We start from the raw sequence: 26,768 nt of genomic DNA, 5'->3' as shown, positions 1-26,768 counted from the left end.
GGGGGGGGGGGTTGAAGCCCGTCATTAGATCCAGGGGCTCTAATAGGCTTCAAGAAAGGGTGGGCTCGGGCACAGAGTGCTGCGCCCTGATGTAACCCAGTTGTGTGACAATAGCGAATGAATATTCTCTATAATTACATTGATTCTTCTCCTGGCCAATTGTGAGACCGATTACCGATTGGCAAAAAGGAGAAGCCATCCTATTGGCCTATGAGGAGGAAGGAGGAGAAGACATTATGGCCGAGGAGATGCATGGGAAGCCCGGGACATGGAGGAGTGTGAGGGGAAGCTGTCGCCATTTCAATAGGAAGCCTGGGACATGGAGGGGTTTTAGGGGGTACGTCATTGCCGTCTCCACCTGTCAGCACGGGGTGAGTGAGGTGGCGAAGGGGGGATATGGTCAGGTCCATCTGCTGCCCCCCCTGACCAATGGAGCACCAGCTGCCACTGGTCCAAACCATCACTTCCAGGACTCCATATTCATCTTTTTGCTGAAGATAGTTCTTGATGACATCTAGCAACTGCATGGGGCGAGGCTACAAATTCTGGATGAACCTTCTGCACACTGCTATATTCCCTTGCTAGCAAACTTTGCAATGAAAAACAGGGATTTATAGCTCACGCATATTGCAATACATGTTTAAAGGAGAAGTACAGCCAAAGCTCATTTGGTTGTACTTCTCCCGTGGATCACATGAGTGCAGTTTGTTCTGCACTTCTGTCACCTGTTTTGAGCAGACAGAGGGCTGAAGCTCACTGTTGGCTGAGGTTACAGAGCCGGTCCAGGCTTGGGAAGGATGGCAACCATATGGTCGGGATCCGTCTACATGCCTGGACTGGCACCCAGCTCAGCCACTCAGCGAGCCACTGAGAGTCTGAGTCGGCTGCTCTCACCCCCTTCAAAGCCCAGCGCTCCAGTGAGCATGGAGATGGGGTGCAGAGCAGAAAGCTGCTCACTGACAGTCACCAGCTCTCTGCTCAGGAAGCTGTGAGAACAGAGCAATCAGAGGTGTGAGATCGCTTGGTTCTCAGTCTTAGAGGCACCGGGGGACACATGCTGCATCCACCCAGGTAAGTATGATTCTTGAATAAAAAATAAACCCATACTTCTCTTTTAAGCTGGCCAACTGCATCAAAGTAATCCCTCTTATGGCCAGTCCTACACTGTTCTGTCAATGCAAATGTTACATTAGACACAATGCCATGGGGCAAACAGACGAAAAATAGTGGAGGGCTAATAGGCTTGTGTCTGGTCACTGACCTGCAATACAACAGAAACAAGATATACCTGCGCTCAAATCCCAATAGCTTGTACATGTATATAATCTATGAGGTGCTAAAGGGGTGTGACCACATGTTAACACTACAAATTCCGGATTAATCCTCTGCACACTGCTATATACCCTTTCTAGCAATCTTTGCAATAAAAAACAGGAATTTTTAGTTTACACATATTGTATACATGTTTAAGCTGGCCAACTGCGTCAAAGTAATCCCTCTGTTGTAGTGTTAAGATGTGGTCATGCCCCTTTAGCACCTGATAGATGATATGCATTATATTAGGCCAGTTTAAACATGTAATACAATATATGTGAACCAAAAATCTCTATTTTTCATTGCAAGGTTTTCTATAAAGGGTATAGCAGTGTGCAGAGGGTTCATCCAGAATTTGTAGAGTTAGCATGTGGTCACACTCTTTTAGCATCTGCACCTGCATCTGCTGCATGTGGTGAGGGACAGATGAGCGGCCTTGTATGCAGACAGTTTGCATCCTGGGCTGCTAATCTGTCTTAACCACAGGTATTCATTCCATGTGCAAAAATGTTTGGACAGTTGTGGAGCCTCTTAAGCCATACATGGATCAAAATTCAGTCTATGTAGATAGGGGTTTCGGCACATTTTTTTAGATCAACCTGGTTGCTGGTTGAACAAAAAAAAAAAAATCATGTATGGCCAGCCTTGGCCTTTTATTGATTTGTACAAGTTGACCCACAGCAGCTGAACAAAAGCTGGCCAAACCTGCTAAAGAAATATGCTGATCTGGTCAGTATACAGAATGACTGGGTGTGCGAATGAGCCCTAAAATGCACAAGAGTGATTGGGACCTTAGTGGTGGCACATGTCTGGCTATGCGTTGTTATAGGGCTATGTAAATCTTGGGAGTGGATAGACAGAATTACAGATCATCTGCCATCTTAAGCAGATCCTCTATATACTGTAGGTAGTTCATCTGGGTATTTAGTTGCTTCCTAGGAGCTCAGCTTTACCTCTATACATCCACTATACCCAATAAGGAAAAGAAGCATCCCTCGCCATTTAAATTCCCCAACAAACTCATTTCTTCTACATTATGCCAAGGTAGCATGATGCTGTCACTTTGCTTGTAAAAGCAACAACAGCTTGGCAACCACTGAAAAAGCCTACTGGGGATAGCTGGAGTCGCAGAGAAACCATAAAAGCCAGTATGTGATTAAAATTGCAAACAACCAGCCAAACCTATATATTTAAAAATCCAACCACAAATCCATAACAAATAAAATAAACAATCAATATATAAATCCGTGTATGTGTCCCTAACTAAAAGCAGCCATAACCTAAAGAGTAAAACAATGCAAAATGTATATACCACAGATACAGCGCATATGTATGTATACATAATACATGTATACATAAATGATGAGTCTGATACAACACTTCAAAACCTCAGCACTCAGGGATTATTAGGAAAGTCGTGGTACACCTCCCATACTGCAGGCCACAAGGACAAGTCACGTAACGCGTAAGTTAGGAGAAGGAAATGTACTGTGCCATTACTTCTGCGTGGTGCCATGGGGGAGATTTACTAAAACTGTTGCACTCAGAATATCAAGCAGCTGCGCATGGTATCCAATCAGCTTCTAAATTCAGCTTGTTCAATAAGGCTTTTGCAATAAAACCTGGAAGCTGATTGGTTTCTGTGCAGAGTTGTACTAGATTTAGCATTCTCCAGTTTTAGTAAATAACCACACATGCATCCTTACAGCTATGATGGTGACACAGTTAAATATTCATGCAGAACGAGCCCAATAGACTTTGTTTCTATGCTTTTAATTTAAGTTAATTGACTAGTACACTATGGCCAGGCTTAGTCCTGCATCTAAACCTGCCACTCCTTTGAAGAGCAATCCACATTCAGAATACTTTTTAAAGGCGATTGACAGGTGGTGAGGAGACGATGTGATGTCTCCTCACCACCTGCTTTAACCCCATTTTTACTGAACAACCATGCTGCATTGCACGTGATTGCAGGGCATTTATGTCATTTCTGAATTTGACGGGCTTACCTCCCGTTGATCAAGAAAAGATGGATTGTTTTTGCTTAAGCTGTGGCATGTAAACACTCCCATCCACTGCTGTTGCAACTTAAAGTGTAACTCCACTTTTGCTGAGACAAAACATTTAACAAACTTTGTTGCAGATTCCTACCTTTTGTTATTTTGAAGAGATCACAGTTTTTTCCTCTGTGCCCCTGTGCTGTGTGAATCTAATGGCAGTGGTTTCTTAAATATTAACCAGCTTTTGCAAAATCAGGGCTCTATTGAGGAAAGTTCCAGGGTCTACATCCCTTTAGACGTTATTTCCTATTGGGAGTATCTTACCAAAAATGACATTTTTGTTGCAGGGGATGCCAAAAATCTGACTTGTATCTTAGTGCAGACTTCTGGGAAAATCAGTGAGCAATCACACAAGCAGGAAATTTGGTTTCTTGGGGGCATTCTGTACACATTCTATGTACGGAACACCTCCAGGTAGCCATATTGCATTGCATTTCACATCAAATTACAGAGCTGTGGATTGAACAGGAAAGGTGATTTTTAAGAACATTCAACTGCAACATGACTTGTGTCGCAATTGTATATGCTATACTATTTTTCTTTATTTGCTATTTTTTCCCCATGAAAGTGGAGTTTTAATGACTCCCTACTGAATGTCTAAATAAGGCCTTAATGGGTTCCTTCTACATCTACTTACTGTCTATTTAGAAGAACATGTGAGTTTGCTGAGATACCACTATGGGATGGAGGAGAACAGGATGACTGGCCAATACTAAGTGCCCATTCACACTATGGGGTTGATTTACTATAACTGGAGAGGCAAAATCTGGTGCAGCTCTGCATAGAAACCAATCAGCTTCCAGTTTATATTCTCAAAGCTTAATTGAACAATCTGAAGCTAGAAGCTGATTGGCTACCATGTACAGCTGCACCAGATTTTTCACTCTCTAGTTTTAGTAAGACCCCTTTCACACTGAGGCAGTTTTCAGGCATTTTAGCTCTAGAAATTGCACATCTAAAGTGCCTGAAAACTGTCTCCCATTCATTTCAGTGTGACTTTTCACACTGGGGCGGTTTGCTTGAGGGACGTTAGGAAAAATCCTGCAAGCAACATCTTTGGGGCGGTTTGGGAGCGCTTTATTTAGTGCTCCCAAATCGCCCTGTTCATTGAAATGAATGGGCAGCGCTTCCAAAGTGCCTGAAAAGCAATTCAGAAGTGCTGCAACATGGGCGCTTTTAACCCCTTCTTTGGGTAGGGCTAGCAGCTTAAAAGTGCTGCTTAAACAGCGCTAAAGTGCTGCTGAAACAAGGGACACTTTAGTGCTAACACAACCGCAGCCCCAGTGCAAAAGGGGTCTAAATCTTCCCCTATGTATGGCATTAATCTTTAGCATTTAGCCCATTAATTTTTTTTTGTTATTGTAAAAAATAAGTTTTGTCAATGTAAAAGGCATAATATAAATATGGTTCATACAACAAGCACAGAAAAAAAACAAAAAACCCATAAACAGTAAAAGTGATGACATCTATAACTGTACAGGAGGCAACGCAGATAGAAATGATATTAACAGTATACAGTAAGTGATGTGAGAATCTATATAAATGAGTAGGAAGCAACAGTAACGACTCGCTCAGACCAATAGGCTATTTCCAGGGTGGGTATACAGCATTCTTGCTGTAGCCCCAATAGCAGTATAGAATTATATTTATTGGGACCCCGATTAAAGTAAAGAAAGCAAGGTGTTATTCACGTCAGCAATCCAGGCTGGTAGATTGGAAGGTAGAGCTTGCATATATCCCTGAGACACCAATTTTGTGGCACCAAACAGTGTTTCATGCAAAAACTTTAGTGTATATTTATCCATATCAGGATCCCGGAATAGATCCAGCAGACTGTTTGGGGTCCAGCGACAGTGGTGAGCCTATGTGGTCATGAAATAATTGAATAACCTGCGCACAGAAGCTCTGAATGCGAGGGCACTGCCAAGTTATATTACTAAATGTACTAGGAGCAATTAAGCATTTAGGGCACATGGAAATGCAGGATGAAGAAAATGTAGCCAGATGCACTGGAGTCATATAAGTCCTGTGAAGAATATATAATTGATGTGAGTCGATCCGAGACTTCAGGGGGTACTACTTTACACATGGCAACCCTGCTCCTGCTTAGGGAGCTGCTTGGGAATCATTGTTGCCCTCAGACTGGAAATCTGCAAAATGGCAGGATCACCAGATAAAAAGAAAGAAAACTTGAAATAAGATGCAAACAATGATGTCACTGCAAGCAACAGATAGTAACCTACTATTTACTTCATTTCTAATTTTAGGTTTATTTACACTTTAACTGTGTTTACAATGAATTTGTTAACCGTAACTTTATATTTTAGGTTTTTATGCATTTATACTTTTTCCAGCCTGAAATACAAGAACATTCATGTATGGGTATCTAGAAGTCAAACATACACAAACACACTTTCAAGAATCCACTTGACTGCCAATATCAATTTGGCAAAGCAGTAATTTTAGATAAATACAGTTAATGAGATGTATGCTACTGAGTGTACATTAACTACTGAGAACCGTTAATTATAATTGATGGTGCACCAAGAGCTTATGATTTCATCAGCAACGTTGAGGAAAAAATTGCAATAACCATTCATCAAACTTGGTGCGCTTTGCATGTTCTTGGCCCCCAGTCTTGTCAGCGGTTGCGTGTTTGTAGGCAAAAAAGTATTGATGTGAAGCCTATATTTAAAACGTGATGTTGAAAAATGGCAATGGACACTTAATCAGTAAGAAAATGTGGGAAGATAATGGCCTCGACAAAGGGAATAAAAAAAAAAATATCAGATTTTCTTATCAGACAAGTTGAATATTCTCGTGGCCTACTTGAGGATAAAAGTATGAGTATTGATTGAGGCAATTAATGAGAGAGCCACAGACGACAGTAACAGGATTCTCAGCCAAGCTGCTCTGGATGGTATTGTGTAATAGAATCTCCATGTAGACGAGTTTAGCGGGAATTAGATTATGTCCCGCTTTGATAACTGGTTGCCTTGGTTACTTGTTGGAGAACTGACATTCCACATGTATCCTGAAGAACCATGTTATACAGAGAATGATATGAATGCTTATCAGCACTGTACCTGCCAGGTAGAGGAATCCGTCTTCATCGGCTGTCCATGTGATCCAAAACAGGGGTACATTTGCCATTGTGGCACAGTGTCTAGGGAAGCTACCTAAGAAATAAATGTATTACTTGTGTCTACTTACTATTTTTCCTTTTCCTGTTTGAATATGGACACCTGTGATGAGAGCTGTCCATAGACCCCAGATGGGTGGGTAGGCATTCATATTTTTAAACAATAATGTAGAGTAGACAGACACATTTATATCATGCCTATAAAACCATCAGCAGAGAGTACACGTTTTGCTTTGTGTTATGTGGTAGTGCCTTGATGACTTATATTGATCCGTGTAAGCATGCTAGCTGCTATTCTAGTATTGGGTTTAACCTGTTTTCTGCTACTTTGCCTGATGACTCAACATTTCTCCTGGATTTCCTAAAGGCTTCCCAGATGTCACCAGAAAACCAGATCTTGTTACCCAGCACAAACCCTTCTAGTGATGGTCAATGGTAAAACATTGGCCCTGCATGCCTTCAAAGATGCCATGCCTCGTCAGAACAAAAAACTAACACTCTAATGTCCAGAATGTAATTGTAGCGGTGACAACAGATTCAAGGAGCCTTAGCCCTTGTACACGCGGTCGGAGATTCCATTGGAATGTGTCCGATCGGAGCAGTTTGTCGGATATTCCGACTGTGTGTGGTATGCATCGGACTGTTTCCGTCGGACCAAATTTTCCAACTTGCTGGAAATATTTTCCGACAAACTGGTCCGATCGGACATACTCCGATCATGTGTAGAGAATTCCGATAGGACAAAGTGCCATGCATGCTCAGATCAAATTCCTACATCAAAGCTATTGGCTACTAGCCTGAACATAGTCCCATCGTAACGAAATTACGTCATCACGTTCTGAAAGATTGGATTTTCCGACAACTTGGTCCGACCGTGTGTATGCAACAGTTTCGGACTAAATCCGTAGGACAAAATTCGTCTGAAAAAATCCAACGGATTTGGTTGTCAGAATGTCCGACCGTGTGTACAAGGGCTAAGACCACATTCAAAACCTCTGTGGTGTGCTACCACATGCATGTTAACCAGCATGCTATTGTTAATGTGTGTTTCAGAAAGTAGAGATGGTTCACTCGTTTATTATGGTGCACCTGACACTGCCAGTGGGACTTCAGCGGTTCTAAAAATAATGCCTATATATATATATATATATATATATATATATATATATATACCCAATTTTCATACTTTTGGCTCTGTATGCCACCACAGTAAAATTAAGATGAAACAATCCCAATGAATTTGAAGTGCTGACTTTTACCTTTAATTCAAGGGGTTGAACATAAATATCAAGTACAAATTTTAGGAGCTGCAATCATTTTTGTACACAGTCCCCCAATTTTCAGGGACTCAAATGTAACTGGACAAATGAATATAACCATAATACTTAAAATGTTAATTTTTACTATTTTGTTGAGAATCCTTTACTGGCAATAACTACCTGAAGTCTGAAGGCTGTCTTCAGTTGTTCTTTGTTTGAGGGTCTTTCTGCCTTTAGTTTTGCCTTCAGAAATGCTTCTATGCCTCCAGCGTGCTCAATTGGGTTGAGATCAGATGACTGACTCGGCCATTGCAGAATATTTACTTTGATTTTCCTTCAAAGCTCCTGGGTTGCTTTTGCAGTGTGTTTTGGATCATTGTCCATCTGTACAGTGAAGCACCGTCCAATCAACTTTGCTGCATTTGGCTGAATAAAGGCTGACAGTATATCTCTAAACACTCCAGCTGCTTCTGTCTTCTGTCACATCAATAAACACCAATGACCCATGCATGCTCATGCCATCACACTGCCTCCACCATGTTCTACAAATGACGTTGTGTGCTTTGCATCATGAGTTGTTCCAAGCCTTCTATAAACCTTTTTCTTCCCGTCATTCTGGTACAGATTCATCTTAGTTTCATCCAACCAAAGAATGCTTTTCCAGAACTGGTCTGGCTTTAAAAAAAAAAAAATGTTTGCAGTCTAATCTGGCTTTTCTATTCTTCAGGCTTATGAATGGTTTGCACCTTGTGGTGAACCCTCTGTATTTGCTTTTGTGAAGTCTCCTCTTGATTGTAGACTTTGACAATGATACACCAACCTCCTGGAGAGTGTCCTTCACTTGTCTGGATGTTATGAATGGGGTTTTCTTTACCATAGAGATGATCCTGCGATCATCCAGCACTGTTGTCTTCCATGGACATCCAGGTCTTTTTATGTCGCTGAGCTCACCCGTGCATTCTTTCCTCAGAATGTACCAAACTGTTGATTTGGCCACTCCTAATGTTTCTGCTATCTGTCTGATGGATTTGTTTCATTTTTGAAGCCTTATGCCCCGTACACACGATTGGACATTCCGATAACAAAATCCATGGGATTTTTTCAGACGGATGTTGGCTCAAACTTGTCTTGCATATACACTGTCACAGAAAGCTGGTTGGAAATTCCAAACGTCAAGAATGCGGTGATGTACAACACGCACGACAAGCCAAGAAAAATTAAGTTCAATAGCCAGTGCTACTCTTCTGCTTGATTCCGAGCATGTGTGGAACTTTGTGCGTCGAAATTGTGTACACACAATTGGAATTTCCAACAACGGATTTTGTTGTTGGAAAATTTGAGAACCAGCTCTCAAATTTTGTGTGACAGAAAATCCGATGGAAAATGTCCAATGGAGCCTACACACATTCTGTATTTCCGCCAATAAGCTTCTATCAAACATTTTCAGTCGGAAAATCCTATCGTGTGTATGGGTCATTACGATGGCCCGTTTCACTTGCATGGACAGCTCCTTTTAATGCATGATGTAGCTTCACAGAAAGATTCCAAATGCAAATACCACACTTAGAATCAACTCCAGACCTTTTTATCTGGTTAATTGATGAAAAAATAACAAAGGAGTAGCCCACACCTGGCCATGAAACACCTTTTGATTCAACTGTCCAATTACCTTTTTGGTCCTTCGAAAAAAGGGGGGGGGGTGTCTATTCTTAAGTGCTGTAATTCCTAAACCCTCCCTCCAATTTGGATGTACATACCCTCAAATTAAACCTGAGAGTGTCCCCTTTCTGTTCTCCATTATGACATCACGGAGCTGGAGGATGTTAGAGACCTTACACTCCTCCATCTTCCATTTGAGGATGCCCAACACATGATCAATAGGGTTTAGGTCTGGAGACATGCTTGGCCAGTTCCTCACCTTTACCCTCAGTTTCTTTAGCAAGGCAGTGGTCATCTTGAAGGTGTGTTTGTGGTCGTTATCATGTTGGAAAACTGCCCTGTGGCCCAGTCTTTGAAGGGAGGGGATCATGCTTTGTTTCAGTATGTCACAGTACATGTTGGCATTCATGGTTCAGCTCCCCAGTGGCAGCAGCACTCATGCAGCCCCAGACCATGACACTCCCACCCACAATGCTTGACTGTAGGCAAGACACACTTGTCTTTGTACTCTTCACCTGGTTGCAGCCACACACACTTGACACCCTCTGAACCATATAAGTTTAGCTTTGTCTCATCAGACCACAAGACATGGTTCCAGTAATCCATGTCCTTAGTCTGCTTGTCTTTAGCAAACTGTTTGGGGGCTTTCTTGTTCATCATCTTTAGAAAATACTTCCTTCTGGGACGACAGCCATGCAGACTAATTTGATGCAGTGTGTGGCGTATGGTCTGAGCACTGACAGGCTGACCCTTCAACCTCTGCAGCAATGCTGGCAGCACTCATAAGTCTATTTCCCAAAGACAATCTCTGGATATGACACTGAGCACACAGACTTATTGGTTGACCATGGCGAGGCCTGTTCTGAGTGGAACTTGTCCTGTTAAACCGCTGTATGGTCTTGGCCTCCGTGCTGCAGCTCAGTTTCAGGGTCTTGGTAATCTTCTTATAGCCTAGGTCATCATCTTTATGTAGCACACAAATTATTTTTTCAAAATCCTCCGAGAGCTCTTTGCCATGAGGTGCCATGTTGAACTTCCAGCAACTAGTATGAAAGAGTGAGAGAAATAACACCAAATTTAACACACCTGATCCCCATTCACACCTGAGACCTTGTAACACTAACAAGTCACATGACACTGGTGAGGGAAAATGGCCAATTGGGCCCAATTTGTACATTTTCACTTAGGGGTGTACTCACATTTGTTGCCAGCAGTTTAGACGTTAATGGCTGTGTGTTGAGTTATTTTGAGAGGACAGCAAATTTACACTTTACATTGTAGCAAAGTGTCATTTCTTCAGTATTGTCACACGAAAAGATATAATAAAAAATTTACAAAAATGTGAGGGGTGTACTCATTTTTGTGAGATACTGTATATGAACCTGGTAAATAAGAGGGACATATACCACGCTAATAGTAAATAGTGATGAAATATACTCCTGTGATCAAACCCCCATATATCACAGGATGGGAGAGGGAGTTGGGGTTAGAACTGACTGAAAAACAGGTGGACAGACTCTACCTGTTCGCCTATAAAACTTTGATTTGTGCTAAACACCAAGAGGCAAGGTTCAAGGTACCACACCCCGGTAAAGATCTATAAAAAGTTTCCCCAATGCTCGGACTTATGCTGGAGGTGTGGGGAGAAGAACGGTTCCCTTCTCCACATATTTTGGTCCTGCCATCTCTTGCAGCCCTATTAGACTGAAGTTCATAGAATCGTTCAAAAGTTGGGTGTTGAGTTAGATGGCTGGACACGCCACCCCCTTTATTTTTTATTTTTTCTCTCCCTCTCTTCCTTCCCACTTTATCCTCCTTTCTTTCAATTTCTGGACCTCTTTGGGCTATCCCTGAATATTGTATAATGCTGACACTCCCAGAGGGAAAAAAGGGAGGGGAGATGCAATACACGGGGCTCGGAGATGCCTTAACTCAGACATTGAGCGTTTGCATCTTTGGGAAAAATTACGATTTTATGCATATTAACTCTGTTGTAATGATAACCTCTGTTGCACTGTTGTGTAAATTATGAATGACTATACCTATCCAAACCAGTGGAAAAAAGCAATTGAAGTCCACATAATAACTTCATATAGTGCAAAAAAAAATGTATAAGTGATATAATGTGTGTATAGTTCACATATAATGAGCGCTGAGTCCAAATATATATATATATATATATATATATATATATATATATATATATATATATATATTTATATACCTCCTGCTCTCTAGCTCCCTTGTCAACCTTCTCCCATGCTTGCCTCCAGGACTTTTCCTGAGCCTCTTCCATTCTATGGAACTCCAAACCCCAATCTGTCTGATTATCTCCTACTCTGTTTGCTTTCAGGCAATCCCTGAAAATCCTTCTCCTCAGAGAAGCCTATCCTGCCTCCATCTAACAACAGTATTTCCTCCATCAGCTCATCCCCCACAGTTATTAATTTTTGTATCACTTGACCCTCCCTCTTAGATGGTAAGCTCTAATGAACAGGGCCTTCTGATTCCTCTTCTTTAAAACTGTATTGTAACTGTACTGTCTGCCCTCATGTTGTAAAGTGCTGCACAAACTGTTCACACTATATAAATTCTGTATAATAATTATAATAATAATAATAATAATAATGTTTCCTCCCACACTCCAAAGAAATGCTGGTAGGTTAATTGGCTCCTGTCTAAATTGACCCTAGTTTGTGTATGTATGAATGTGAGTTAGGGACATTAGATTGTAAACTCCTTCAGAGTAGGGATTGATGTGAATGTGCAATATATAATATGTAAAGCTCTGCGTAAATTAAATTGACAGTGCTATACAAGTACCTGTAATAAATAAATACCGTATTTATCGGCTTATAACACGCTAAAATCAGGGGGAAATCGGGGTGCGTGTTATACGACGATCCCCCTCTGTTCCTAACCTTCTCTGCTGCTCTCGGCGGCTTTCAGGTATTTTCCGTCGTTCTCGGGTATATTAGGCCGTTCTCGGCTATTTTCGGCCACATTCAGCTGTTCTCAGCGGCTTTCGGAAAGCCGAAAGCCGCCGAGAACGGCCGAAAATAGCCAAGAACGGCCGAGTTCGGCCGGAAATGCCCAAAAGCTGCTGAGAACGGCCGAGAAGAAGCGCCGCCGAGATACATAGGAAATCCGCTCTGTATCTTGGCGGCGCCATTTTTAAATGGCAAAGACACTGACAAGCCTACAAATAACTGACAAGGCTGCAATCGACTGACAAGGCTGCAATCCAAGGCTGCAATCCAAGGCTGCAATGCAAGGCTGCAATGCAAGGCTGCAAATGACCGACAAGGCTGAAAATGACTGACAAGGCTGAAAATGACTGACAAGGCTGCAATGCAAGGCTGCAAATGACACTGATAAGGCTGCATTGATGGGCATTTAAATGTAAGTTTTTTTCCTTAAACTTCCCTTCCCAAAGTTTTCTTCTTTTAAATTCCCTCCTAAACTTGGGGTGTGTGTTATACACCGATAAATACGGTACATTATATATTGTGTGTATGTACTGTGTGTGCTATAGCTTTAACTTTTGGTTCCAAATCTGCTTAAAAATGGCTTAATTGTATTTTTTTTTATAAATTGTATATTTTAGATACCAACGGGGCTGAGCACAGCTTAGCTCTCAGAACACAAAGCTATTGTGACTTTCACAAAAAATACAGCTTTCCACTTTTTAATAAGCATTACTTGCCAGTTTTGCTGGTGGGCTTTTAGAATCCCAAGCAACAAAAAAAAAAAACAAGCAAAATAGGACAACTAAAGATGTAATGAACACTTGAGGTTCTGTTTGAAATGAATAGGGCACAGCGAACACGTCTCTGTGTTAAGACCACAATGTACCCTGTTGAAGAGCGGGCCCCCGCTATCGTTCGTCTTTGTTGCACTAATGAAAAAACATTGATTTTAAAATAATGAACTACGCCATTAGGTGAAACCATCTTTATCGTTTTGCTCTTCTCAATCACATTCAGTAAAAGCAAACGGTAACTCGACTAGGAAACCCAGCACAATCCCATCTACTGGGTGGAACATGTTAGGTAGTAACAGGTAAAGGAGAACTCCAGACAAACAGCTATGAAAACATAGATAAGGGAGCTGCTCTATATGTCAGAGGATTTCTACCAATCCAGTCCTGAGATTAACACAGACTTGCCATGCAGCACAACCCTGTCTGGCAAGGCACCTGATTTTTCTGTGCAATAGGTAGGCAAGACCTAAAGGACTCACTCCCACCCCCAGCCTGTAACTGGACAGTGAAAGGAGAAGCAGCAGACTGATGAGTTCATCTTGCTGTTAAGACTCGTTCACACAAGCTTTGGTTTCTGAAGAGAAATCTGCTTTCAGAACGCTCTACAGAGAGTATTTGACAGTATTTGGCGCTGCACTGCCTCCTCACCACCTGGTTTTATCCCTTGATTGCCACACTAGTTCGCTGGAACTGTGTGCAATGTATGGTTTACGCTTGGCGGGTATAGTGAGAGGGAGTCTATATCCTGCTGCAGCTAAGGAAAGCTTGGCTATTGTGGTGAGTAGAAGGCTGGCTATTGGCTAGCCTGTATTTGTAGGAGGAGTCTGGGGCTTATAACTCCCCCTCCTTCTCTCTGTAACCGTCGGCTAGAATTTCTGGGTTTCTTACAGGATAGCATGCGGCTACATAATTTCCTGTTCCGATTCGGGGGTAGCAGGAAACAAGGAGAAGGGTGCCTCTAAGAATATATCAAAACACTTTATTATAAAGAACAATATCCACTCACATGGAAGGTGCAAAGGTGCTGCAGATGCATGGCTGAGCATGATGGTGGACGTGAGCTGGCACACTGCAGCTACTAGCACAAGTTGTTATTCTCCTTTGGGGGTTTCAAAGAGTCACTTGTCACCTCATGCACTGCTACTCACTGAGTCATCCATGGGTTAATCCAGGCTCTCCATCTCAGCTGTACATTCATCAGAGGCTATGGAACTGGGAGCATCACCAACATCATTCAGGTCAGGCCTACTGAGTTCTGTAGTTCCACAGCTGGTGGCCACGGCTCATCATTTGGGCCGTCACTTGCCACATGCACTGCATCTATAGGTTCAAGCATTATGGGTACAGGGTAGACGCATCCTGCTTCACTCGGCCCCGAGCACAGGGGGTCTCACGCCATCCATGTTTGGAGATGCATGCTGTAGCTCTCAGACGGGCAGGCAGTGTCGTGAGCACAGGAATTCATAGCTATGTGTTTCGGATCATTCAGGCTTCCATCAGTGATGTCATTTCCAGGTAGCTGTCGGTGGTGGGGATGCTACTTTTTCTCCGGTGCTTGTTTGTGTCTGATGACAGGACCTTCCACAGTGTATTCCAGGTACAGCGTTCTTCTAAGATAGGTGCGGGGCCAGGTGTTGGGGGGAGGCACACTGCTGTCTGACCTTCAGGGTTCAGGTCTGGTGTGATAGGCAGCACTGTCCTGGTGGCAGTCAGGGTCTGCTGCACCATGGTTTTGGGAGATTGGCTAGTCACCAACACCCACGCACGTGGTGTTCCATGCCAGCTCTTGGTGGCAGTCCTGGTCGCGGTCAGCCACTCCAACACCTGGGTCTTTGTCATAGAATCCACTGGCATTCCAAGGCATTCTGCTGCATCTCCTCATTATCATTCGGTGGCCACACGTCAGCCCCTCACTGGGCAGCCACAATCACGTCATCAGTATGGCGGGCAGGGTGGGTACGAGTAGCTTGGTTCCACCAAGACATCACGTATGCACATACTTCAGGTGATCACTTCATTGTCAGTGTAATTTCTTGTTATTTTTCCCCATAATTTCAGTGCATACTTCATGGTTTTGTTGCAGGTGGATTCAACGTTTGCATTTTTAGGTATCTCCTTAGACACCGACCACATTGTCGCCAGTTTGCCTCAGTAGAAGCTGGATAGGATTGGAGGCATCATTCACAATCTGGTCAGGTCCCCTGTGTGCTCCAAGAAGGAGCTGCAGTCCCTGTTAGGCATGCTCAAGTCTTTTATTATTGATTATTCATTAGGTCGGGTCATTTGTTTCCAGGCTCTTGGCTCTTCCTCCCCTGTATCAGGACACTGATTTGGCCATGAAATTACAAACCAATGTTCATGTGGATCTGCTCATGTGGGATCAGTTCTTGTGCAGCTGGAACGGGATCACCATGTTTATCCATCCGCCTACGACCATGTCCCCCAGAATGTTTTTGGATGCCATAGCCTCAGTGAGTTTTTCAGGTATATTTGGATGCCTGAGGTTTTTAACATTTCCAAGTTTGCTCAGACTTCTGCACTTTTTGAGATTTATCCAATAGAGGCTGCTGCTGTCACCTGGGGACCCACTTGGGCTGGGCACACTGTTGTTTTTTTAAATGATAACTTGGCCACAGCTGAGATTATCAATAAAGGTAGATCCGGGTCTCCCCCAATAATGTCCTTCATGCGCAGGATGACATGGTTGGGCCTCAGGTACAATTTTCTTTTTCAGGGGGAGTTCATAAGGGGTGTTAATAATGTGGCTGCTGATGCCTTATCTTGTTTTGATTTCCGGCATTTCTTCCTACAGCATCCAGAAGCAGATCTGGTAGGCAAGCTGGTTTCACCTTTCTCCCTGCTGACGTTGGATTAGACGCACTCAGGGCGCAGGCTTCTGACCTGGTAAATTGTGTCAGGGAACACTCTTAGGGTTTGCAAGATGGCATAAAGGCGTTTTTGTGGTTTTACATCCCTCTATCCCTGCAATTGGGTTGGGAATGTCAAGTACATGATGGTTTTCATGGCTTATTGTCATGGCAAGTTATCCTTGTCATTTAACACCATCAAGTTGTACCTGTCAGGTATTCAGCACTTCTTTTCACTTCACAGTCCTGACAGACCGTCCATTTTTGCAGCTCATTCCCTTCAAAGTCCTTCTTAAAGTTATCCAGAAAAGTCAGGTACAGGCATGGTTGACACCCTTGCCTATCTCCAGCCAGATCTTCCGTGGGATAGCAGATTTGTTGTCTCTTTCACCCTTTGGGTCAGGCCCCAGCGTTGTCCTCAAGATGGCTGTTTTCCTTAGTTACTTTGGTTTCATCCGACCCGAGGTGTCCCATGCCGGCTGTAATGCGTCTGTACTACTCAAAGGTAGTCTCACCAGGTTACCTGAACATTTTTCACTTCAACTCCCCAACAACAAAAACCGGTGGACGGGTCAGGGTTTTGGGATCAGTTATTACAAAACCAATGCTTTCTGGTGTCCAGTTGAGGTCTTGGACCAGCTCTCCTCCATGTTTGTAGCGGCCCCTCTCGATAGCCTTTTACTCCCTTTCCCCACGCAGTCGCTTGCTTCCGGACAGTTCATATCACATGTGAGAATTTTGATTGCTAAATTGGGTTTAAACCTGAAACAGTTTTCGGGTCATTCCTTTAGGATCGGGGCGTCCACAGCATCCAAGCAGGGGGTCCCATCCCATGTCATCAAATACATGGGACGCTGTCAGTCATCCTGTTACAGTTGTTACATTCCTGATCCTCTTGTGGAAGTTAAACAAGCTCTTGCAACTTTGCTGGATTAGTTGTTTGTCATGTTTTCCATTAAACTTCACATTACTGTACCTAGTTCATGTCCTTTTTGCCCTCTTTTTAGCATACTCTTTCATGCAACCATGGCACACCTCAGGTAGCCATAGTTGGGGTAATACGTTCCTCCAATATCCAGACTCTGACTACAAATATATATATATATATATATATATATATATATATATATATATATATATATATATATATATATATATATATATATATATATATATATATATATATATATACTGTATATATACATGTACTTTCATTATTGTTTAATTCTAATTTTAATTTAACCATATAAAAATATATTTTTTGCATAAAAAAATCCTGGTTATTTTAAAGCAGAATTACATCTAAACTTTGTACTTATCTTTTATCTTATGTTCTAAACTTTACTTTATCTTTTCCCCTATCTTTAAGCATAATGTTTTTTCCAAAGCTGTATTGTTATGGAAGTAACATTTTTTTTTGGACATTTCACTCACACTGTCTATGCCATCATACAGAGTCACTATCCAGGGTGACGTAATACTGTATCACTGGCATAAGGACCTGATCTTGCAAACCTCACAACACATTGTGGCTATTCTGGTCTATGCATTTGCAAGATTGGTGCTAGGATGTCTTTGAAGGGTGAAAGTGAGGTAGGTTATGTAAGCAAAAGGATTACTCAAACATGGTATCGGCTTCCTCAGGAGAAGGGAAAAAATGACCAAAAGCAAAAACAACAGTAGGCATTATAATATAGCTAAATCCAGGGTTTTGGTAATCGCATAGTCAGCTGTATGAATGGTGTGATTTCTTCAGGGTGCATAGGACAGGGTTTAATTCCACTTTAATAGCCATCAGTTTCCAGAAAAGATACATATTGGTGGAAGTGACATTGGATGTGTAGTATAAATCCACCTGATGTAGTATTGGTCTTGCTGGGCTGATGACTTAAGGTTAAGATGTGTTTTAAGGCTCCTATCCAGAGTAATAATTGGGATATCTTGGGCTTAGACATGTTTTTGGCAGGCTGGAGACAATTGGACAGCATGTTGGCAGAGTTCAGCAGCGGGTTTTAAAACAACAGGGTTGCCGGCGATCTCAAGTAGATAAATGAGATTAGTCATTTTGAGTTAAATGCTCTTACACGCACCATCTAGACATGCTGCTTTTCTGCTTCTTTTCCTGGCTATCAGACTTAGTTTTATCACTGAGTTTTTTTTTTTTTTTTTTACTTTTATATAAAGGATACACAACATTACTGCCAACACAGCTTGAGGCAATATGCAGGAATGTAAAAATGTATTCTGAAAATATTAAACACAAAGTTAAGAACAAGCTAATTCCATACAAAAATTGATTTCTGAATGACAAGGCTCACGGGAATCATTTTTGGACATTTAGTAATAATTAAAGGACCACCATAGTGAAAGATAATGCATTTTATTCAGAAAACTGCATGCAGCTAATATTTGGCCCAATTTAGCATACATTTACTTTTTTTCATTCTACATGCCTCTGTTAATAATTAATAATTTTACTCCTTTCCGGTCGCCCCAACACATTTGTGCAGAGGCAAAAGGGTAGGCTTTAACGCCCACACACCGCGCTCACTGTGCACTCTCAGCACAAAGACGGAGCTTTTAAAGAAAAATCTCGGTCCCGGGTAAAGAATGGTAGGTGGCAGGACTGGTTTCCAATCATATAAGTGACCAGGAGGCTATATCTCTCAGCCATTAGTGGTAACTATATTTGAACGATTATAATCCATGTGTTAACATCAATATATATTGTTTTTTGATATTGTTGGTTTCCAAATGATTTTACTTTCATATATTTTCATATTACTTTCATTACATATATTATATATACTTATATATATAAGAGGGCCAGTATGGTGGCCCGTAATTATGGGAGGAGCCCGGAGGGTATATAACCAGACCTCGCACACCGTTCAGTGTCGATTCCAGTGCGCGGTAATACGTCACCAGGCCGACCGTTTGCTTCTTACTTCGTCTTAGTAAGCGCGTACATACACCATCGCTATCCCGTCTCCACTCGCAAAACCTTGCCGATCGTTACGCCTCGTCGTCACAGGTAGGACTATTCTCGTTATTCCTTACTCAAGTTGATATCAGTTCGCTAGCTTGTTTTCTTGGCTAAAGTTGTCTTCGGCTAGTATCTCTTTACGCTATCTTTCACGTACATTTTCCTCTACCTGCCGTATTTCACCCGTACGTTCTCATTCTGTACTTGTTCACAGCTTCGTTAAAATCGTACGTTCTCATTCTGTACTCATTCACAGCTTTCGTTAAAATCGCACGTTTATTCTGTACTCGTTCACAGCTTTCGTTAAAATCGTACGTTCTCATTCTGTACTCGTTACCATGTTTTCTTTCGAAATCGCTCGGCCTGTAAATAAACCGAAACCAGTGCTACCCTTGCACGGTTTCAAACATGCACCCCGCCTCAAGTTGGCCATCTACCCGCTCGTTCAGATCACAGACGCACTCCAGGCGGTCGTCAGGGGGGGAAATATTAATATATATATACACAATACCGCACCGGGTCTTATCACGTCATCGACAAACGGGCCAAATCTGTCATCAACCGTTCTTTCAGGGCTCACATCCAGCCCGGTTCTAATAGTCACGGCACAAGCTCTACGATACTTTCACCTTTCTCGAAACCTAATTGCACGTTTATTCACAACTTCTACACCAAACCGCTCGTAGTTACGCACGGTCAACCCCACATAAATCATTTTCTTACCTTCTATCCTTCTAAACTAAACTGTCTTGCAACCACGGCAAGTCTTTCTGCATTTGGCTCACAAAACAGCCGAACGTCTCCAGTAGCAACACGGCTACTCATACGTTTTCTCTATCCCTGTTCCTCTTTTTAGGTCAGTAAATTTGCCACTTGGTCCATCCTGCAACAGGCTCAGACTACCCATTCCAGGTAAAAAAAAAAAAAAAAAAAAGAAGGGGGGGGGGGAGGGGGGTAGAATACAAGGTAACCTGGTTAGAGTTTTGCATTTCTTCACCAGGGGGTCGCCTATGGCCCCGAAACAGCTTGTAAACCCACCTTATTACTACTCCTGTATCACCCCGCTGTAGGTTTCACACAAATTCAGCCCTTGACCCAACAGAGTCGCCAGCACCAGGGCTTCAAGGCAGGTGCATCGTTAGAAGGTATGAAAAAAAAAAAAAAAAAAAAAAGAGTTCCTTTCTCTTACACACTTTCACGACATATTTTACCTCACACGCATAATTTTAAATTTTGGGTCCGAGGCGTTAGCAACTGTCACATACTTCTACGCATCTCACTCTGTTTTCGGAGCACAAGCCTCCACTACGCAGACAAGGTCGCCTAAACCCCCATTCTTGCTGGCAGTGCAAGCAGTTAGCCGACCGAACACACGTCAATTTCTACAGACCGCAACATTCCTACTTAGCACACCAGACTTCCGTTACCTTCCCCGGTTCGCCCCGGGGATTCTGGTGCACTAGTCTGTGCCGAGCACAGTCGGACACCCGAGCTATCGGTTACCTAGCCAGTCACCTCCTGGCTCACCTCGGTGTCACGCATTCTTATGAGTTATAATAAATTGTTTCACTCAAACAGCGCTCAAGCGCAAACCAACTGTCGCTATGGCTGTCACTCCCCCTGATTTTCCTACTTTATGCTTTCCTCGAAGTACCTTTCTGTCCCCTCCTGTATCCCCAACCTTTTCTTAAAACATATGCATTTCCCCTCTCGTTTAGCGGACACCATGTCGTTGGCCGGCAGCGACATCTCTTCCCCCGACCCGTCATCACCTGGGGCGGGTTCAACCAACGGTGACGGACAGCTCTACAGAGCCTGGACCATCCCGAAACTCACGGCAGAACTACGACGCAGGGATATCCCCTTCCCGGCTACAGCAAGAAAAGCCGAACTCTTCAAATTGCTATTCCCACCATCTACGCCAGCCCCATCAGATTCCCAGGCGTCCCTACACTCCATTGCATCAGCAGTTGCTCAGCTGCACTCCTTAGTGGCTTCACTGTCTTCAACAGTCTCCGATGTCCAGACCAGAGTAGTGTCTCTAGAAGAACGACAAGTGCTCCCCACATCACCCACCACTACCACCCCCATGCCAATACCGTTAGGTACGCCCCAGTACAGCTCCACCATCTTCCCGGCACATCTCGTCCCAGCTAACATTAGGAAGGACATTTTAGATGGCCGGGACGTCAATCTCGCGTCCCTCCTTATTTCGGTTCACGATGCAGCGGAGAACAAAGCCTATACATGGGGGGATGTCTCCGTCGTTCTAAAAGCGAAAGACCGTAGGCTCGCACGTAAGCTCACAGTCACTGAGTTCGTGCTCGCCTTTGGTATGGTTAGAGACATAATTTGCTCCCTCAACCCCAACAAAAGGGAAGAACTTGATCTGTATCTACACGCAGTGACGGATCTAGGTTATAGGTATGGAGGGAGCGCGTTCTACGACTACCACCGCTCCTTTTCGGCCAAAGCTGCTGCCAGGCTCAGTCAGTTTCAGTTGGCTACCGACTGGAGCGCAGTCGATACAGAACTATTCTGTCGCCATTTTGCGGGTCTACGCTCCCCACTGTGCACCAACTGCCAGTCGGCCACCCACACAACTAGCTGGTGTTCGGAAAACGAGGGCAGACGCCCCCCGTACTTTCCCCCCTTCTCAAACACAGCTCAGAGCGCAGGTACATCCACACAGCGCCCACAAGAGGACAAGTTAGGTCGACCCATTAAAACGCTAGGAGGAGCTCAAATTTGCAACAACTTCAATATCGGGGGTTGCCATTTCCCTCAATGCAGACTCCTCCACGTCTGCCTCACTTGCCACCAAGCTCACCCCAGAATCGCCTGCGGGATCAAAAAACCTAACCACACATGACTGAGCCGCATACACATCGGATGGCTGCACTTCTACCTCCTTTCACACCCATCACCCTCACTAGCAGCCTTCCTACTACAGGGTTTCACTGTAGGTTTCCACACGGGGTTTATCACTCTCCCAGACACCACCCACGAATGCAGAAATCTTCGGTCAGCAGCCACAGACGAAGAAGCGATCAACACCTTGCTACAAAATGAACTTGATCGGGGATACATGATCGGCCCCTTCTCACACCCACCTTTTTCTGTTTGGAGAGTCAGCCCTATCGGGCTCGTGAAAGGGAAATTCTCAAATAAACTTCGTTTAGTCTATGATTTGTCCGCGCCTCATTTTTCTCACGTACCTAGTTTAAATTCCCTTATACCCTCAGAGGAATTCGGTCTCAAATACTCCTCCGTAGACCTTGCCATCCAAACCATCCTTTGCTTAGGAGCTGGCGCCTGGCTGTCCAAAGCCGACATCGCGGACGCTTTTAAATTATTACCGATCCATCCATGCCTATGGCAATGGCACGGTGTCAAATGGAAGGACCAGTACTATTTCGCCACGAAATTGACCTTCGGCTCCAAAAGCAGTCCATGGCTCTTCGACACGTTCGCCCAGTGCCTGTCCTGGATCCTTTCACACCACGCGTCCTGTCAGAAAGTGATCCACTACTTGGACGACTTTCTGCTTATTGAGGAACCCGGGGAATCTCCAGTAGATCTTAATAGCCTTAGAGAAGTTTTTGCCAAACTCAATGTACCCATAGCGGAGAAGAAGGTGGAAGGCCCCGCACAACGCCTCACCTTCTTGGGTATCATCCTCGATACTCAAACCATGCAGGCCAGCTTACCTCTCGACAAACTAACCCGCATCAGGGAGGTCATCCATACCTTTACGATTACACAAGGGTGCACCAAGAGACAACTCCAGTCTTTGCTCGGGATGCTCAACTTCGCGGTAAGGATCATCCCCCAGGGTCGATCTTTTGTCTCCCGCCTCTTGGTATTTCTTTCCCAAGTACAAGACCCCGACCGTGTCTTCAGGCTAGATCAAGCAGCAACAGCCGATCTCAACATGTGGGACAATTTCTTAGCAAACTGGAACGGCATCTCAATGTTTATCCCATCAGTATCCTCCTCTTCACCCCAGATAGTCACTGATGCTGCAGCCTCCACAGGCTTTGCAGCGATCTTTGACCGTCACTGGTTCGCAGGCCCATGGCCGCCAGAGATTCTCGCAATCCCCGGCTTCAATCTATCATCCTCGCTATTCGAGCTATATCCTATAGTGGCTGCAGCACAAGCCTGGGGCAGTAGCTGGACAGGACAGACAGTTACGGTTGTCACAGACAATCAAGCCACAGCCAACATCATAAACAAAGGCCGTTCTAAGTCACTGGCCATAATGGCATTTCTTCGCAGGTTGGTACAATTGTCCCTTCAGCACCAGTTTAATCTTCTCTGCATCCACATCCCAGGCAAGTGTAATACCTTAGCTGATGCCCTGTCCCGCCTTAATTTCGAATCATTCTTTTCACAGGAACCTGGAGCCGACCCAACCATGACTACTATCCCACACTGGTCTCAGCTAACTCTTCATTGAATCCGTACCTATGCAATGCTACCAAGCTCATTAACCTTTCGTTATCTCACAACACGATCAAGGCCTATCGTGCTGCCTGGAAAATGTACAACAGATTCCTAGCAGCCTTTCCCGGGGCGAGCCCAGGCGATCTCCATCATATCCTCGCTTTCATTTCATACTGCCACACGCAGATGACTTTGGCTCACAACACTATCAGACTCTATCTGGCAGGCATCCAACATTTTATTTCTTTGCAAGACCCCGCCAAACCGTCCTTATTCGCCGCTCATGCAGTCAAGACAATTCTGCGTGGTATTCTCAAACAGCAGCCGCCAGTCAGCAGCAAACGTCTTCCTGTGACCGGCACCATCTTTCGTGAGATATCACTCTTCCTCTCTCGTTCCCCTTTTGGCCCTTTTCCTAGCCTGGTCATTAAAGCAGCCATTTACCTAGCCTTCTATGGTTTTCTGCGCCCCAGCGAATTTACAGTCACCAGCTCTAGCGGTAAGAAGCTATGCAGACGGCACCTCACTCGCCACCAAACCTTCTTCACTTTACATTTAGAGGTATCTAAAACACAACAGGTGGGCCCAGGGACGGACATCAAGTTTTTTAAAACCTCCAATGCCTGGTGCCCCGTGGCCGTCTTGGACCAATTACTAGAGCACTTATCCGATCCATCACCCGACAGCCCGTTACTACCATTCCCGGTTAAACCGCTTAGCTGTAATCAGTTTATCAGCCATGTCAAGATCCTCCTACGCAATATAGGCCTCGACCCAGCTCGTTATTCAGGACACTCTTTTCGTATCGGAGCAGCATCAGCAGCCTCACGCAACGGAGTTCCAGCACACGTAATCAGGAAGTTGGGAAGATGGAAATCCACTTGCTTCGCTCAGTACATTCCCGACCCACAGTCAGAAATGGCTCAAGCCTTCCGCGGCCTTGCTCTCTAAAACCTATTGTCTTACTATAATAAACTACTTTGTCCCTAAACCAAGTCTTTTGCGCCCTTCTCTTAGCATACCGCCCAGTAGCACAGGGCTCACTGCCCAGCTCAACTGGGTTTACCTTACTGCAGACCAGGGCACACTTCAGGTCTATTTTATGTTGTTCGTCATGTGGCGTGTTTATGTTTTCCTTCCATACCTTCAGGACGAAGGGTTTTGACCATAAATATATATATATATATATATATATATATATTTACACATACACATGACATTAGCAAAAATATTGGGACGCCTGCCTTTATACACACATTACTTTAATGACATCCCAGTCTAAAACTGCGTACACACGTTCGGATTTTCCGACGGGAAATGTGTGATGCCAGGCTGTTGGCGGAAAATCCGACCATTTGTACGCTCCATTGAACAACTGTCAGACTTTCCACGGACAAATGTTGGATGGCAGACTTTAAATTTTTCCGCAGACAAATGTCTGTTGTCGGATATTCTGAGCGTGTATACACAAGTCCGTCGGTCAAAAATCCAAAGTAAAAGAAGCAGTCGGTCTTGTAAACTAGCGTTCGTAATGGAGAATTAACAAATTATTGGCAAATTATGAAATCTCAAAATGCAGAGCACATTCTCTTCTTTATTTAATGGGATAATAATGAAGCTGCTTTACTGGTGATACTGATGGAGTTATGGCAAATGTATTTTAAAAGGCTTTTTTTTTCATGTTTGTTGGCCGACAATTCCTTGCCGTTTATTTGCAAGACAAAGTCCAGGCACATGTTTTCAGACAAAAGTCAGAGGTTTTACCTGTGGAAAATCTGATCATGTGTACGAGGCTTTAGTCCATAGGGTTCAATATTGAGTTGGCCCACCCTTTGCAGCTATAACAGCTTCAACTCTTCTGGGAAGGCGATCTATAAGGTTTACGAGTATGTCCATGGGAATGTTTAACCATTCTTCCAGAAGGGCATTTGTGATGCCAGGCACTGATGTGGACGGGAAGGCCCGACTCGCAGTTATACCTTTAATTAATCTCAAAGGTATTCTATTGGGTTGAGGTCAGGACTCTGTGCAGGACATTCAAGCTCCTCCACCCCAAACTAGCTCATCTGTGTCTTTATGGACCTTGTTTGTGCACTGGTGCACAATCATGTTGGAACAAAACATGTTCCCACAAAGTTGGGAGCATAAAATTGTCCAAAATGTCTTGGTATGATAACACCTTAAGAGTTCCCTTCACTGGAACTAAGGGGCCAAGTCCAACCCCTGGAAATCAATCCCACACCATAATCCCCCCTTCAATAAATGATTTGGACCAGTGCACAAAGCAAGGTCCATAAAGGCCTGGATGAGGGAGTTTGGGGTGGAGGAATATATATATAGTTATACATTTTAACAGAGGTGTGTAGACTTTTTATATGCACTGTATTCCTTTAAGTACTGGTTGTATGCTGGAGTTGGGCTTGAAAAAGCAGTGCTAAATGGTTACAAAATGACTAAATATGCTTTTGACTTTTCAAACTGAATAAAGAAATATCTGTAAATATACATATTTATAAATTGAACAAATGGATCAGAAATGTGTGTGGGTTCTACTAAAGTTTACAATTCTAGTTTGTTGAAATAAATATGTTTTTTAACTTGCCATAACCTTCTACTATTAGATTATTGTGCTGTCTTTGGTTAGACTATGATACTATTATGTTTATTTTACAGTCACGGTCAATATACTAACTTGTACGAGCTATGTTCGCTGCCATTATCTCACATACATTTTCTCATCAAAACACTCAAATAACTTAAAAAAACTTAGTGTAAAAACAGCAGAAAGAGGGTGCCTGGGTCAGTGTGATAGTAAAAGCAAGTAAGACTTTATTCAGATACGCTTACATAAAAGCATCTTGCAAGCTGCGCACAGGGTGGATGTGGATCACCATTCAAGCAGTCAGCCTTCACAAGGGACGAGAAGACCACTGTGGGGATAAGCTCAGACCTGCCCTATGGAGGTGTATAACCAGCAGCGTCTCCAGCTCCTACACCCGCTCTCTCTCACAGAGCTAGCAAGAGACCCAATCAGGAAAGGGCAGGCCACAACGCGTTTCCGAGGCACCTCCTCCTTCACGCAAAAAAGTTTTTGCCTGAAGAAGGAGGAGGTGCCTCGGAAACGCGTTGTGGCCTGCCCCTTCCTGATTTGGTCTCTTGCTAACTCTGTGAGAGCAGGTGTAGGAGCTGGAGACGCTGCTGGTTATATACCTCCATATGGCAGGTCTGAGCTTATCCCCACAGTGGTCTTCTCATCCCTTGTGAAGGCT

At 43.6% G+C, this 26,768-nt stretch overlaps 1 protein-coding gene across 3 annotated transcripts in view; it reads right to left on the bottom strand.

Moving 5' to 3' along the window:
- KLHL29 (kelch like family member 29) overlaps positions 1-26,768 on the bottom strand; it is a 1,407,189-nt gene that overhangs the window by 1,137,155 nt on the left and 243,266 nt on the right. The gene's annotated exons all lie outside the window — the stretch shown is intronic.

The sequence above is a fragment of the Lithobates pipiens genome, unplaced genomic scaffold (genome assembly GCF_037356315.1).
Source record: "Lithobates pipiens isolate NorthernLeopardFrog02 unplaced genomic scaffold, aLitPip1_a1.2 Scaffold_18, whole genome shotgun sequence".
NCBI lineage: Eukaryota > Metazoa > Chordata > Amphibia > Anura > Ranidae > Lithobates > Lithobates pipiens.
The sequence above is the reverse complement of the archived record's forward strand: the minus strand, read 5'-3'. Positions and strand labels throughout refer to the sequence as shown.